The sequence below is a fragment of the Falco rusticolus genome, chromosome 9 (assembly GCF_015220075.1).
Source record: "Falco rusticolus isolate bFalRus1 chromosome 9, bFalRus1.pri, whole genome shotgun sequence".
Lineage (NCBI taxonomy): Eukaryota > Metazoa > Chordata > Aves > Falconiformes > Falconidae > Falco > Falco rusticolus.
The window spans coordinates 42,583,503-42,599,551 of NC_051195.1; the positions used below are offsets into that span (position 1 = coordinate 42,583,503).

General features: G+C 46.7%; 1 long non-coding RNA gene across 1 annotated transcript in view; it reads right to left on the reverse strand.

Annotated features, from left to right (window-relative positions):
* Positions 1-234: 234 nt before the first annotated feature.
* LOC119153741 overlaps positions 235-16,049 on the reverse strand; it is a 36,440-nt gene continuing 20,625 nt past the window's right edge. Inside the window, exon 4 of the long non-coding RNA XR_005106203.1 lies at positions 235-7,046. This is a non-coding gene — a long non-coding RNA (uncharacterized LOC119153741). The remainder of the gene's footprint in view (positions 7,047-16,049) is intronic.

Here is a 16,049-nt window from a genome sequence, read left to right on the forward strand (position 1 = left end):
AGAAACTCACTGTTTCTGGAAGAGGAAGAGCTGGGCAGGAATATCTTGTTAAGACTTCTATTACAGTTTGGAAAAGGCTGATTAATCTCAATTCAAATACTTCGGAGAAAGAGAGCCAATTTGATGAATTCCTTCTATCAGGAAAAAAAATTGAGACTAAGACAACCTGTTTTAAGTTTTTATTCAAAGTCATTTTGTTGTGAAATTTAAGCTGATTATAATGAAAACATTTTTTTAAAAAACGAAAAAGAGGTCACACATGAAACACTTTGATATCATCAAAATGAGGCATTGCAGGCAATTTTTTTTATTATTTTTTGTCAGCTCATGAAAGTCTTAGTGATTTTGACTTTTCATCCAGGACAAGGAATTTTAAGCCTCTATGTCTCTTTTTGGGATGAGAAATCATTTATTACTCATTTCTAATAGAAAAACAGAACCAGCCTTTCAGTTTCTAGTTCTGCTTTGAACTGAGACTGAGAGTTAACTAGACTGATCCAAAGTTGTTAAAAACCAAGAGAAAAGCTTTCATATTTCAGACTTCAATCTTTCTCTGCTCCCAGCGGCCAAAGAAAATGCCATTAGCCTTGGAGGTACTTTTGGTAAATAAAGAAAAGGGGAAAAAGAAAAAAGAAAAAAAAGACGAGATAATAGTCGTTATCCTTTATTTTTCTCTCATATATATATATTATAAACCATTTTCTCCAAGGCGTGAAAGTGTCTCACTTCAGCCCACAGAGTCAAGGGAGCCTGAGTTTTCAAAGTCACATTTTGAAAGGGACGTGTGGCTTTACAGCCCAGCTCAGGCGTCTGTTGCTAATACGGGGCAGTTCACATGGGCTGGTGCAAATGCGGGCTCCCTGCAGAGATCCCTTTAGCTCTTCTATTAGGATTGTGCCAGAGTCTGAGGGAAAACAGCACAACTCTGCCTGGCTGGAAATCTCAGACACTATTTGCACATCAATACCCAGAAGAAGGGGACAAATGCTTGCTTGTCATATCTCCCAGGCTTTGAGTTTCTTGCTATTTAGCTATTTATTTGAAAGAATTTGCAAGGGGGAATAGTTCCAGGGAGACGGGTAGATCCCAGGGTCATCACTGCTGTCCTTCACTGAAGGCATCAGGGATTTGAGGGACTCACTGGTGACTTTTGCTTTTATAGAGTCAGAGCTGCTGCTGGTATTTTTCCTCATAGCTTTGCTGTCCACACCACGGTGACAGAACTGGGAGCTCTGCAGAAGCTGCTGTTGTATGAAAGCTTATTTGGGAAAAGGCTATTTTCGGAAGCATTGCCTGTAAGCGAAGTCATGTAAGGAGTCCTCATTTGGGTCTCTAAATTTCTTGTGGGTAGGCGAATCAATGCACACAGAAAAAGCTGGCCTTTCACTTTGTACTTTGCTGTCTCCCTGCCCCAAGTTGGGGCTGGTTACAGCTTCTCTGTGAAGATTTCTTTAACCTAGTCCCTTATTGCAAGAGGGGTCCCTTTGCTTCCAAACTGGTACCAGCTAAACCCAGAGAAAATAAACTAACAACAAAATAACCCCCAAACCAGCAACAAAACCAAGGCATGAATGAGCAGCTAGGCTAGACTATTAGAAAATGCTCTTTTTATTTCAAATGTGTCCCCAAAGGATCAACCTTAAGACCAGCACTGCAAGGTCATGACTCCAACAGACCTGAAAGTGACTGCTTCCAACACGGCAATTCCCACTCCATCTCTGTGTTCCTCCCTGTGAGCAAACTGAAACTTCAACCTATTCCATGAGACTACTTGGACACTCACATGATTTGGGGTGATCATGTCTCAGCTTTCTTCAGGACTGACTGTCCTAGTAGACAAGACAGACTTTCCCCAGTCACATGTGGGCTCCCATCTCAGTAACAGCTATGTCTAGGATCCCTCTCCTGGAGGAATGGTCACAGGCACCTAAAGTGACTTGAGGCAGCAGTGATACGGGAACGAGCATGTGCTCTGCTGGAAAGTGACCTTTGCTACACGGATGCTCCATTACCAGTCCAGGAGAAGCCCTTGTCTGCATGTCAAGACAAGGTCATAGTCACCCCACTTTGTGCCATGGTGCACGGAGGAAAGGAGAGGGTGTCGAGGTCTGCATGCTGTGATGGAGGAGCTCTGTGAAACAGCACCACAAGTGAAACATAACAAGATCATTTGAATGCTTCCAAATAAATGGCTCCCAGAGTGAGGCGTCTGCTTCTGGCTCTCCCTGCTGGGTTCCTTAGAATGCTGGCAACACAGTATTCAGATTTGAAGTCACTGGGAGTTTTGCAACCAAGTTGCCTACAGTCTGGGATTTCACCCTTTCCGAGAAACTATTTGCAATAGCCAGCCATTGCAGCGGGGAGGGGAGCGCGAGGGAGGAGGGGAACCACAGCGCGCACTTGCTCAGCAGAGCAGGAAGGCAGTTAACAGCCAGTACAGCTGTTTTGTCGGTTAAAAAGCAGATTCATTTTCAGTGAGCTGCCTCCAGAAACCAGCACTGGCAGTGCCACCAGAATCCATTTTGGGTGGAAGAAGCAACACAGTTATGCTTCTCTTCTGAACAGAAATATGCAGAAGCATCTCATGAAAAGCACAACAATGCTACGTTTATTAGCAAAAAAAAAAAAAAAAAAGACACCGATAAGCTTATTATTACCATTATGGCAAAGGTTCCACTGAAATTTAGGCTAGGCTCTGTGGTGGATGCCGTCTGCATTCCAGAAAACATTCCCAAACGCCAAGGACTCATCTGCATGCCGGGTCTAGTAAGGTGACCATGGTCACTTGAGACATCAGTGGCAGAGACATGATGGCGTGATGGCTCTGTCCCACTCCAGCCATGCACAAATTGCATCCACTTCTTTGGTTTTCCTGCTGCGGAGTGCAAGCCTTGATAGTAGAGCTGCTGCACAACACTGCTGATTTTGAGCCCTCGGGGACTCATAGCCCCTTTCATGAATAAAGGCAGCTGAGCGGAAGCAAGGCAGCTCCGGTGCTCGCAATGCTCCCACACTGCAGTGCTCGGGTGGCATTTCTGCAGATATTTACAGTTGCACTCCTAGGGAGTCTAATAGTCCCATCTGGAAACATCAGAGCTCAGATGGGGCTAGAAGTGGTTGTGGCAATTCCAGGCAGCAGGAGATGGATGTATGGGGCTTCATAAAAGTCATTGCAAGGATATGACACAGACAGTCCTCATCTCCCCTTGTATCAGAAGCAGGGAGAGGACACAGCATGGCTCCTGAAAGAGCCGGCAAGCACGGAGTGCCTGCACTGTGCCTGGGGGGCATCGTTTGTGGGGGCTTTCCCTGCACTTGTGGCATGTCTGCTGTGTGCAGGGCACCCCAGGCAGTGCACCTGATCTTCCTGAGTCCCTCCAAGGGTCCTAGACTGGAAATGGTCTTCTTTTTCCAGGCATGTTCAGCTTTAGGGAACAGGCTCAGAAATCCCTAATGAAACAGTATGATAGAGGCATCGCCAGGCTTGGCTGCCTGCTGCTGGTGCCAGGGGAAGGGGGGTGCTCCGGGCTCCCTGAGGGCTTTGGATTGTGCTGTCAGCCTTCGGGAGGGGCACAGGAACGGGATGGCAATACCCCAACCACTCCTAATCTCCTTGCTAAGGTCAGGTTGTTCCCAGTCATTGCTGAGGCTCAGGGTGACCCTTGCTACATTGATCAAGTATTTCACATCCCTGTCAAGTGAAAAGTTCTCTGTCAGCAGCCTCCCCCATGATCTCCAGGTGTACTTGCATAAACATGCAGCTTTACATCCTCATTATGCACAAGTGGATACCTCTAGGCACATTAAGAGTCTTGACTGTTTAACTCCACCAGCCCAGTTCCACTGAGAGCCACAGCTCAGCCCTTCACTCTCAACATCACACTGTATCTGGAGCGCATAACTGTCACTGGAAACCACATGTGTATACCATAGCCCAGAAATGGCTTCTTTTCATATAACCAGCCAGATCTCACCTTGCCTGTGATATGCCAGACCAGGTCAACCCTCCAGTCATCCTCTGAGGAGGCAGGACAACTATCATGCACCATTTGCAAGGTTTTGCTGGCATGGGTGGAAAAAGGGAAAGCAAACTCATTGCAGAATGACAGGTATCTTAAGATGCAGGTTTCACCATCTCTGTCAGAGAGCGTCTAGTCCTTGCTGCTGTGCAAAGAACCATCAAAGTTGTGAGTGGCTTTGTCAGCACGCTTTTGCATAAAAGAACACAGCAACTTGTAAAGTGAGTCTGTTCCCCAGGGCTGGTCACGGTCACTCACAGCTCCCAGTGCTGCAGGACAAGCTTAGGCTTTTTGTGGTTCCAGGAGTACCACAAGACAGGTTGGAGCTGAAAATTTCTACCACCCTCCCATGGCTTTATTTTGTTTTGCAATTAGGCCAACCCAGAGGCAAATTATGATAAATAAAAGGAAAGGAGATGAAGGCGGCCTTTGCTTTTCAGCAAAGTATATGATAAGGAGCACCCTGGTGTGCCTGCTTAGGAGAAAGAAGCAGCTGTGGTTCCCAGTGAGAAAATTGTAAATGTTCATTTAGGATAAGACAGCCAAGCAAAGCACTGCCTAGATAGACTCCAAGTAGCCACTACTCCACCATGCTCCCCCAGAAAGCCAGCTTGTTCTGGGGCCTTTTCCATGTGCTTTCAGACAGTGCAGGAGCTAGGGCCACCAACATGCAGGTTGGAGGACCAGGACTCTGCCTGCCATCCCTCCTGCAGTGCTTCACTTTCCCCATCCTCCTGTTAATGGGCAAAGATATGGTGAAGGTGAATGCAGTATCATTCACAAATCATTGGAGGGAAGGACTTAGGGCAAATATAATGTAAAAAAAAAATCAAGCACAGAAATAGTATTTTTATGAGCAAAGCAAAAAATTCCATGCTACTCTGAGCAGCAATATGGAGCTGGGCAGGAGCTGGCACAGTGGGTCAGTGTTTGGGATGCAGTACCAGGGCTGAGAACCCAGCAGCAACCTGCCCTGGCAAGAGCAGATAGATCAGAGCTCCTGCAGGTGGAAAGTCACTGGAGTAGGGGACTAACAGCCAAGGGAAACAGCCTGGCGGTGTGGCCCATGTGGACAGAAGTGCTAGACTCTTACAGCTCATCTGCATTGCAAAAGGCTGTCAGGACAGCAGTGTTGATAACTTTGTCTAGTAGGGACACAAAATGAGGTAAAAAAGTGCTCCTTTGGGTGAAATACATGATACATTATCTTTCCTCTGTCTGGCACTGGTGCAAGGAATAAAGGGGTCTTTCTTTCCTACCAGCTATTAGTGCTGGTTCTTGCCTTCCCCCATCCCCACAGTCCAGCACCCCCAGCACATTCCAGAGCTGCCAGGACAGCTGTTCCTTCCCCTCTTGCCAGCCCCGAGCATCCTTAGCAGGAGGAGCTGGACGCATCCAAGTTGTGCCAGGAAGCAGCTTTGTGCTTGGACAGTGAACTTAAGACACTTGGAAATCTTCTTTTTCTGTCACCCAAAGCACTCAGCTGGAAAGTGATGCAGATTTTGTGACAGCAAAGAACAGGGTAGGGAGAACCAGTGCCTGCTAGCAGAGCCAAATCGGCAGTATCAGGAGGCGGTTTCCTCCCTTCCAACACCACCTTTGCTCACCAGGCTGTACCAGAAGCAAACAGGGGCAATTCCACAGGGAAACCCACAGCCCCACGCTGCCTTTAGTCAGTCTGGATAGGATTTGGAACTCATGGGTTTTGCTGTTTCTTGACGCAAAATAAAATGAAAAAAAAAAAAAAAAAAAGTGGCAGCAAATTGGAGGGGCTGCAGGAAAAGGAGATAAAGATGATTAAAGGTTTAGAAGGATTGACCTATGAGGAAAGATTAAAGGAACTAATTATGTACAGCTCAGATAAAGGATGAGTAAAGAGGTGATTTAATAACGACCTGCAAACACTCAGGAAGGTGTCAACAGTAAGGAAGGGGGAGGAATTGTTTAGAGTCCTTCACTGAGGAACAACACTAGTGATGGAATGAAAGGGGAAGGTGACATGGGACATTGGCACAATGCAGACAAAACCAGAGATTTCTTTGAGGAGCAGCAAGTCAGTTAGGAGCACAAATCATCTGGAACCCTCTGGCTTTCCATCCTTAAGTGACGGAAGAATGCAGTTCTAAGGTGTCCAGGTGCTTAAAGGTGCAGGGAAGTGCTTTAATAGGATTTTCAGATGCATCTGAGCAGGTTAGGCAACAGATTTCAGTGGGAGTTCGGCACTTAAATAGTTTCATCACTTCCATCAGTTGCTTGCTTACATCTTTGCACAAAACATCTTGAAGGTCTGGCTCTAGGACTCATCATAAATCCCCCAGCAGAAGATTAGAATGGATTCCAAGCTGTTGGAGCCCTGTAAAAGTGGACAAGCTGATGTGCAGGAGGATGTTTTGTAGGAAACCATCTTGCCTTGTCAGGGCATTGTGCATTGATCTGCACAGTCAATTTGAAAGTCAATGAGATTTAGACTCCCAGGCCCATTAAAATAAAAATTTAAAAATGCCTTTGGCACTTAAACACCTTGGTCAGTTAGGTAGGTTTTTGCTGCAGAGTGACTGTGGGTTATCAGTGCTCAAGGTGAACACAGACACAGTGAAAATGCCTCCCCAAAGCAGCATGTTCTCCCGTGCGCTTCACTTTGGGGTGTCACCATGTCTCCAGAGAAACATGTCCCATATTTCTCTGTGCTGCAACTAAGTCACCCATTGTTTTCCTGGTGACAGGGGACACTCTTCCCCAGTAAGTGGTAGGAGTAATCAACTGGATGGAGGAGAGGTGGGAAGACATTAGAAGGAGGAACAGCATGACAGTGAACTGAAAGTCTGCTGTCTGCTGGGATGAAAGCCCCACCAGACTTCCCAGCTACGAGCACTATGGAACTGTAGGGAGGAAACGCAAGTGTGGACTTAGAAGAGGATTACTGACCTGAAAGCTGTCTTCCCACAGCCCATTGCAGACATTACTCAAGAGTTCAAGACCAATCTGCTCTCCAAGGAGCTCAACCAACAATGCCTACGTGGTGGGGCTCTCCAGTGTCATGCATGGAGATTCACCGTTGTGCCCAAGGCTACCCACTTGGCTTACTGCACCTACCCAACCTCTCAGACATCAAGGTCTCAGAGGAGGTTACTACATCCCACCAAAGACCCTCCAGCTTGTCAGTGGGAACTCTAACCATGCACTGTAGATGGTCACGGTCACACCTCTATCCCAAACCCAGAAGCACAAAATTTGTGAAATGCACTTGCTTTCTCATTGTTCCTGAATATACATGAAAATATTTTAATAAAAAGAAAAAAAAGAAAGCCAGATTTGCCAAAGTGTAAGCTTACCCAATATCCAGCCATTTGACTGTCACAGCTATTGCAGCTGCAAGTTTAGATTCTGTATGAGAATTTTGAAGACAGTAATAATAGAAGGCGAGGGGAGAGGAGAGAGGTTGTGACTTGTTCTTGTTATCGCCCTGAAGCGTTTTTCAGGGCAAATATTCTGGAGACAGTTTTCATTAAACCACAAACTTGTCAATTTAGCCTAAAATATATAAGTGTATTTTCAAGTAATTGCTTAAAACAGGGAGATATTTGAAAGACTGGTTTAACCCTTTTGCAGCACTTGAGTCCACTTGAAATGGTATGAAAGAGGAAAGTTAAATACAAAGATAAATGCATAAATGGCCAGAGTTGCTATGGAAATGTAAGAGGATGGAAATTGAAAGTCAATAGAGGACTAACTTACTGTTCAATTTTAAAAATAGTCTTTCTATACAGAAATGGAACATTTTTCAAATCTCTGTTGGCCTGTATTATACAAAATGGGAAGTGGTTTTGTGGCTGGGTACATCTATTTAATGCTGCATCCTCAATCTGCAAACTGCATGGTCAATGGGACATACTAAGTGGGACCTTTTTCTCAAGTTAATGATAATCACAGCTACAGAGCCATGAAAAGCACAGGTATGTGGGTCAAACTCTGTGGGATATAATGACAAATAATTTTTAGGCAGTTTAGGTCCCATCTGTTTATTTTTTTTACACAGTTTCCCAAGGAAACGAGGCTTAGCTGATGGGGCTAGCTGGGCCACAGGCACTGCATAATAGTTTCGTAAAGCCACTGGCCTGCAATCAGATTTGATGGAAGAAGAGACATGTCAGAGGAATTATGTTGTAACAAGCTTTATAAGGGAGGATATACTCAAATTAGCACTTCTTCCCATCACCCTTCCACCTCCCATCCCACTCCCAGGACGTGACATGAGCTCACCCACTCTATCAGACACCAGAGAACCCACATGGGAGACAACTGTAGGAAACCAGGTTTTGTAGGTTCCACTGCTTGCAAAGCGACTTGTTTAATTAAGATAAATGTAATAGACTTCCCTGGTTCCATTTGGAGAGGGAGAGCAAATTATGTTTGTACAGCACAAAACTCCATCCATGAGCAGCATATCAAGTGGAAAGGGGGCTTTGCTTCAAGCCATCCGCACTTATGCGCCCTATTGCCAGGCACTACTGGGGCTTGTTGGTAGATTTATTCACCTACAAAGTATCCAGTGCCATTTTGGCATTGGCAGCCCAAAATTCATGGCTTATTGTGTCCCACATCCCAAGATCCCAAAGGCATGACTCTTTTATCCCCTTGGTCTTCTCTGCCCATTTGCAGAGGTTTTCCCTACCTCTTTACTCTGTGGTGCTCAGAAGCTGCAGGCAACTGACCCGACACGCAGCTCTGAGGAGGAGAGCAGAGCATCCCTGGGACACGCTCCTGCCCACCTTTCCCATGAAATGGACCGCTGCAACCCTTTCAAGTGTCTGGGCATGCTTTCAAAACACTCAAGTCTCACACAACAAGTTTCCTACAGCTGGAGGCATCTCACTGATTTAGGTACGGCAAAGCTAAAAAAAATTAACAGACGCAGATGCTGAAATTCAGCTTTCCAGTGGGAAGAGCTGGCACAAGCTTCACACTTGGCAAAATCATTCTGCCACTTCCTCTTTTCTGAGATACTTTCCCCAAGTCTAGCTCCATACTTTTCTGCAAGGGGTTTAAAAGAAATCCATGGCACCAGCAGGATTCTCACCAGTCCCATCTCCCAGCCCGTTAGAAAAAGGCCTTTAAAAATAGTTACATGCTGCTGGGTGGGATTTTCTTCCACAGGTGCTGTGCAATATAGAGTGAGATGAGATTCTAATCATAGCTGCTTCACAGAGGGAAGGGTTCAGAGTTTAGCTGTGTGGCAGCAGCCTCATTTTCACAGCAATATCGTTATATTCTCTGGGTGTCAGGGGGACACATATTGCTGTCATTTCCCCGTGCTGTGTTTGGATATCAGATGCAAAGAGCAGCATCGAAGCATGCATCTATCACCACTCCATCGCACTAAGCCAGAGGAGAGCAGCCTGTCTGGTGGCCTGGTGCATCTGCTCTGAGCTCAGCTCTGATGGCAGCCAAGGAGCTCTTGGCCAGCTCGACCCACGGAGGAGAGGCTCCCTGTCCTGGTGGGTGCCCTCCCCTCCAGCTAGAGGGGTGGAGAGAGAGGGCTCCCCATCCGAACAGAGGTTGGGCACAGAAACAGGAGCTCAAGGCTGCATTTCCCCAACACATAAACATCTGACAGGGCTCTGCACTCCCCACTGAGGACTGTCTCTTCCCCACCACAGCCCCATGCTCATGAAAAATTCACCACATCATAAGACAAATGGCTTTCCTCAAAATTAGTCAAAACCACCAGATTTTCTTACACTTAAGTTGCCACTACCCTGCTCAAGGTGTACAACCTGAGTGGCATGTGAGGTCTGGTTTTCTCTAGCTGGCTATCTTGCCAGGGTGCCAGCAGACGCTTCTGCTGCATGGGCTGTGCACTTTCTGCCAGGTCCCTTCACAAAAGAGCTGTCAGTCCCCAGGAGGAGAAGGTCCCTGCCAGAGCCTCAGCATCTGGATCTCTTCAATGGAGCAGACTGGTAACCTCAAGACTCGGAGGGATTTCTGACAAGGTCTCCCAACATAGTCCAGCAAACATGTTTACCATCTGCTAAAGTTCACATGACTGAAATGCATGTGGGAATTGCATCACCACCACGCAGCACAGACAATAATACCTTCTCCTTTAATTTTCCTCTTTCTTTGGCACTATCTCTGCTGAGCTATGCCCACTGCCTTCTGTCAGCTCATACAATTAGGGCTGCGGTAGGTCTGTGCTAGTGCTGACTTCCCCATCACTGTGTTTTCAGAAGTTTGAGTCTAGCCACTTACAATGTCCTGGAGGGACACAAGGTATCACCAGCTTATTTACAGTTAAAGATATTTTCTAAATAGAGGTGCAAGCCCAAAACACCACTCCAAGGACTCTCACTGCCATGAACAAATCCAGGGAAAGCTCAAGAAAGGATGCACTTTGGCTCAGCATTTATCTCCTTTGGTTGTTTTCTCTGTTGTTCCTTCCTCTGCAATATATCGTTCCTTCCTAAGCCCCAGATTTTATGAGGATGTTTCATTTTTAGCCTTTTGCTGCAATATTAAAGCAACTAGTCTCTACGTTTTGCTTTAAGGACATGAAATCCACTGCAATCAGCCTGGGTGCACTCAATGCAACAGCCTGGCATGACTTAGGGAAGGATGTGAGCTTTTAGGGATGCCTGGCCCCACTCCGGGTCAACCCTGAACTGGTTAGTTGGGTACCCAACCTGGGGCAACTCTCTAGCCAGCAGCTGTCCTGGGGTCCTGGCAAATCCACCCAGGTTAATATGTGCCTGCTCACTGGGGATCCTACAGAAAAGTCTGATAAAATCACGGGGAGAGAAGTGACATTCACCACTTGGACTGGAGCAGCCACCAACCCATCCCTGAGGGGAAGTTTTCAGAAACAGATATTACCACTACACAGCTATACCTTCATGTCACCCACACCATATCCACAGCCAGAAAACCATAGATGACAGCAAAGTCACCACAGCGTGACCAGTTTGTGGTAACTTACCCTCAAAGGCACACTTCCACATACACAGATGTTTCATCAGATGTGTGACAGGGCTGGCAAACTTGTCTCAGAGCTGTTCTGTGGTTACCGGCAGCAAAGCTATTAAACCCCCTTTGCACCCCCATATGCATTCATTTCATGTGTTTAATCCTGACAGCCCTAGTAAATTCTTCCTGAAAAGAAAAGAAAACCCTTGTTTCCTCTCCCCTTGAGCTACTGCTTCTTGTTAAATGTCATTAAAAGCAGAACCCACAACAACATCAGTCCTTGCTGAAGGTTAGAACCACCTTGACTGTAATCCTGGTGTGGCACTGGATGTTAAAAAGGCAAAAACAAAAGCAAAAAAACAGATACTTCCTTCCACTTCTCTGTCAGCTCCACTTTGCATCAAAATCTCCTTTGTATGTCACTCAGTTATTAAAGTTGTGGATTGCGGCTCAGTGTGTGTGTGTGCGAACGTGTGCATCTGTGTATGCCTGCATCTCAAAAACTGGGTCACCCGGAGAGTGCTCCGTGAAAACTCGTCCCTGACAAATCCAGGCTGGAAAGACTCAAAGATACTCCTTATAATGTTTCTTTTCCTCCCATCATGCTTTGAATGGAGCAAATAATAGTGCTTTCTGCTGTATTTTTGTATCTTTTATTCAGCAGCTTCCCGAGGTAAATAACCTCCAGCAGGCAAATCTAAGGGGATGCTCCTATCTTGCCTGTGTCTACTCACACTGAAATCATGATATACTTTGCTTTCATAAGGTTCTTTATAAAACATTCCCTTTATTCCAAGAGAAGCAGCTATCAAGGAGGGCAAGCAACTCCCCAGATTTGACTCAGGCTCCAATCCCAGCATCTTGTCATCCTCCTCTCCCCCTCACAGCCCCAGGGATGCTGGCAGGGCACCTCCACAGCACTCAGGGGATCTCCGCGGACATGTCCCCTGTCAGAGCACATTGCTGCTTTCCAGCCATGGCATTTTTAGCAAACAGGCACCCTTTATTTCCATCAAGGCTCTGAATAACACCACCCAGGCAGTTTCTGTCTGAGGCTGAGGGGCAAACCCTGTCACCCACCTGCTCTCAGTGGGGCAGCGAGAGGTGGGGGGAAACTGGCTGAAGGCAGAGCAGGGCTGGCCCAGCTTAGCACTGGGTGAGACCATGGGCTGCTAGAGCATGCAAGCAGCAGGGAACTGAAACTTGCTGACTCTGTGCAGGTCAGAAAGGCATGGGCCACAGTCACAGGAGGAGCAGAAAGCAGGAAGACTGTGAGTTTCCTTATTAACAGCTTATTCTAATACTAACAGCATCAATGAAGGAGTGGCAGAAAGAAATACCTCAGCAGGGAGGATTTTACTGCTAAGGCAGAATTGCAAAGAGGGTCCTGGGGGCCAAATACTGCTTTTTGCTGTGCTACTGTCAGTGCACTTATTTCCCTTAAAAAAAGCAAAACTTAAGCAACCACTAGCCAGGACCAGTGACAGGAAAGGGGTTGGAAGGATCTGACTTCAGACACACATTTGCTGGCCTGGGGAGACTGTAGAGATGGATTTCAGAATCCCAAGATGGGGGAAATGGAGTTGAGGAACAGAAAGTACAGTTTTCATGGGCTCTGATCTGTGGTCCAGCTACCTCTTAGTGATTCACTCCAGTAAATCACAGTGTGTGGGTCGCAATCCCCATTTTACCAACAGAGAAAACGAGACAGGGCATCTATCATCTAAGGGGGCTCAGCAGCATCCAAAGCCAGGCAGGGATGGCAGGGTGCCCTTCTGAGCGGATTACACTGATCAGAAAAGAAAACAGAGAGATTACACCCCAGGAGCAGGGGTGGGGACACAGGCTCCCAGCAGATCCATGACTGAGACAGAGCCTGTGAGAGAGGAAAGAACGACTTCCAGGCATCCCCTTGTGAATCCTGCAGCGTGGGAGCTGAACCACTGCAGAGCATCCCAGCGCTGCCACATCGGGCAATTTGGGTTTGTTTCAGGTTACTGCGGAGAAGTGCTCACCCAGGGGCCTTTGGTGGATGTGTTAAACTGGACTGCCAGGCTGTAGGGAGGGGGGACAGGGCATAACAGTCTCCTCAAGCCCACTCCGTGTCCTCTGCCTAATGTATTCAGCAGTGAGTTTAGGGGATCTCAGGAGAATGAATTGTCAGAGCGTCTGAAGCAAGTGATGGCAGGGGAATTACTGCTAATCCTTCTTGCGGGACACAACACTCTAAAGGATTTAAAGACTTTTTTTAAAATGAGGAAAAAAAGGACAATCCTCCCTTCTTTCATACATTTGGGGCTGGTCGCTTGCTGCTGGCTGGGATCTGAAAGAGAGAAAAGGGAACCTTTGAGGAGAGGGAAAGGATGCGAGAGGGGGAGAAGAAAAGATAGACTGGAGATGAGATCTGGAGAAAAGCCTATCTTCCCCTCTCTGGGAGTGTAGGCTGCAATTAAATCTCTTTTGCCTGACAATACCCTATTGTTATTTGCATAGTGCTCAAGATGTGGCGATAAGGGAGGAAGGAGCTGCAGGCAGGGCAGGCTGCACTTGCTCTCTTATCACCGGGCTGCGGCAGGGCTTGAACCCTCTGGCTGGAGGGACAGGGGCCGGAGCTCCAGGGCAGGGCGATCTTCCCCTCAGCTGAGGATCTGCCCCACTACCAGCAAGGAATGTTTTCTGAGCAGCTCTGGTGGGAGGATTTGTGGAGCGCGGGGGCCGTATGCCCTCTCCCTGCGACACATCTGATCTGTAGCCGTGGTCAAGGCTTTCCTTTTGTGGCCCTTTCAACCTGCACCTTGATGCTCCTCTTGGTGCACCACCTCAGCTGTGGTTCAGCAAAGGGTGCTGCTGAAGAAGAGGTACAGCAGGGTGCTGTGGGGTGCCTAAAGCCTTTTGGGAAGTGGGGCCCACGTTTTGCACATCAGTTCACAGCATAGACACCCTGTGTGAGAGGGGGGGTCAGACAGGTATATGCTGTTGATGGGAGGGCTTAGGTACATGGGTTAGATATGGGGAGGAGATGTCTGTTGCCTTGGGACTGTCTCCCCTCTTGTAATGTGTGTCCTGTAATTGAGAATGACTATAAGCAGAGTGAAGAATAACAAATTGTGACCTGGAAGATTTTTTGTATGTACTGATTCACTCCCTATATATACTGGGTAGCCTTGGCAGGCATAAAGGGAAACTTGGACTAGGCTGCTTTTGCCCTCTGGGGTTGTGGTCCTGCAGAGATGCTGAAGTACTTTCATGCCAGTCACCTGCCCCAGCTGGAGCCCCAAGGGCTGCCAAGCTCCACCGTGTCACCTGCAGAATAGTGCTGGTACCCATGCGATGCTCATTTCCATCCTTCCTATTCAGACTCCGGTCTTAAACCAATACCTGCTCTGGAGCATGGGCCACGGGGGTACTGCAAGGACAGAAGACATATCAATATCATTGCTAAAGCTGGAGTGGCCCAAAGATGTAATTTGGGCAGCTGGTAAATACAGACGTGTTTTCAGGTGCAGACATTTCATTTGCTAAAAGGGGAGGCTGCGGGGGAAAGCAATGCAAGGGAACGTGAAGGGAAGTGCCATTATGCCACAGGGCATCCAGTGACAGTAATAGCTAAAATCACGATTTTGCAGACTGAGGTAATAGAGAGCATTGTAGAACGGCTTTAAGGCTCTCCTAATGAATACATGAAGGTGTATATAACACACTTCAAGGCCAGAGTTTCATCTGTATTTAAATATATTTAAATGGTTGCTCAGTCCTTCTCTTCCACGTGGGTAGGAACAGGACTAATGCAGGTAGGTAACGTTAGCCCAAGTGGAGCTAGCTCCCAGGAACTGCCCATGCTGGGAAGACATGGAGAGGAACATGCAAAGCATCATTCATTCTGGATGCCTCAGGATGATGTTTTGAGAGGGTGACCCAGGGTGTCCCAGCAAGGAAGCACCAGGGTGAGAAGTGCACATGTCCTGAATTGGGGCTCTCCACAGCAGGACTTGCTGAAAGAGCAGAATTACCTCCCTCTTCTCAGGAGTGATGGAAAGCACACCACTGCTGCCTTAGTTGCTCTCTGAATAGGCACCAGCATGCAGAAACCCGATCTAACAGCAACTTCTCAGAGGTACTGATTTCAAAACCTTTTCTTGTCACCATTATGCAAAAAGGTAGCACTTTTAGACTCATCAGAAAACTTCTGCCTTCTAGTTGCTTTAGGCTGTTAGTGCGGGCAGCCCTGGGACCAAGTCACCACCAGCAGCTGAGATTCACCCAGCTGCTAAATTGTGGCCACTTTCCCTGAGATCCTGCACCAATCTCTTTCCTATTCTTTTTAATCTTTTTTCTTGATTTTAAAGGCTTTTAACAGAACTGTCCTCAATTATGCAATGTTTCTCTGTGCTTGCAGCAACACAGGGAGGTCCAGGTTGGCGGATTATTGACTTTGCCCTCTACACGACCTTGAAGCTGAGGAAGGTTCACACTACTGGCAGATGAGCTCTTCAGCAAATCATGCTTTGCTGTCATTTGTCCCAATTCTCAGCCTCAGCTGCGATGGCAAAAAACAACTTGTTAAGGAATTGCTTCTCTCCTACCATGTTCAATTGCTCTCAGTCTCAGGCAGTTCGTATTGATTGACTGAACCTACTCAAGATGTTTTGCAAAAGGCACTTAGTGAAATTCATTGTGGAGATTCTTCAGTGTTTTTACTGCCCAGATTACATGTGTGATACAGCCAGGTGAAGGTTTACCTTTTAGAGGGTCAGGGTAAGAGCCATCATGGCAGCAGAATTTCTGTTTTGTTAAAACTTCTGCTTTTTAAAGTTTTGTTAAAAGTTCCTCATGGTACAAAAATGAAAAAAAAAAAAAAGTTGTTGTTTTTTTTTTAATTTGGGTAGATGAAAACATTTTTACATTTTGGTTTTGGTTTGGGAGGCTACTCAGATTATATAAATAGAAAGACATTTCAAATGAAAAGGTACTCTAAGGAACAACAGCAGAAGCCTAAACCAATGTTTTTTTAAATGATGCTGTGGAACAATTTAACTTTTATTTGAAATCCTTTTTTCCAACCCCTCCAAA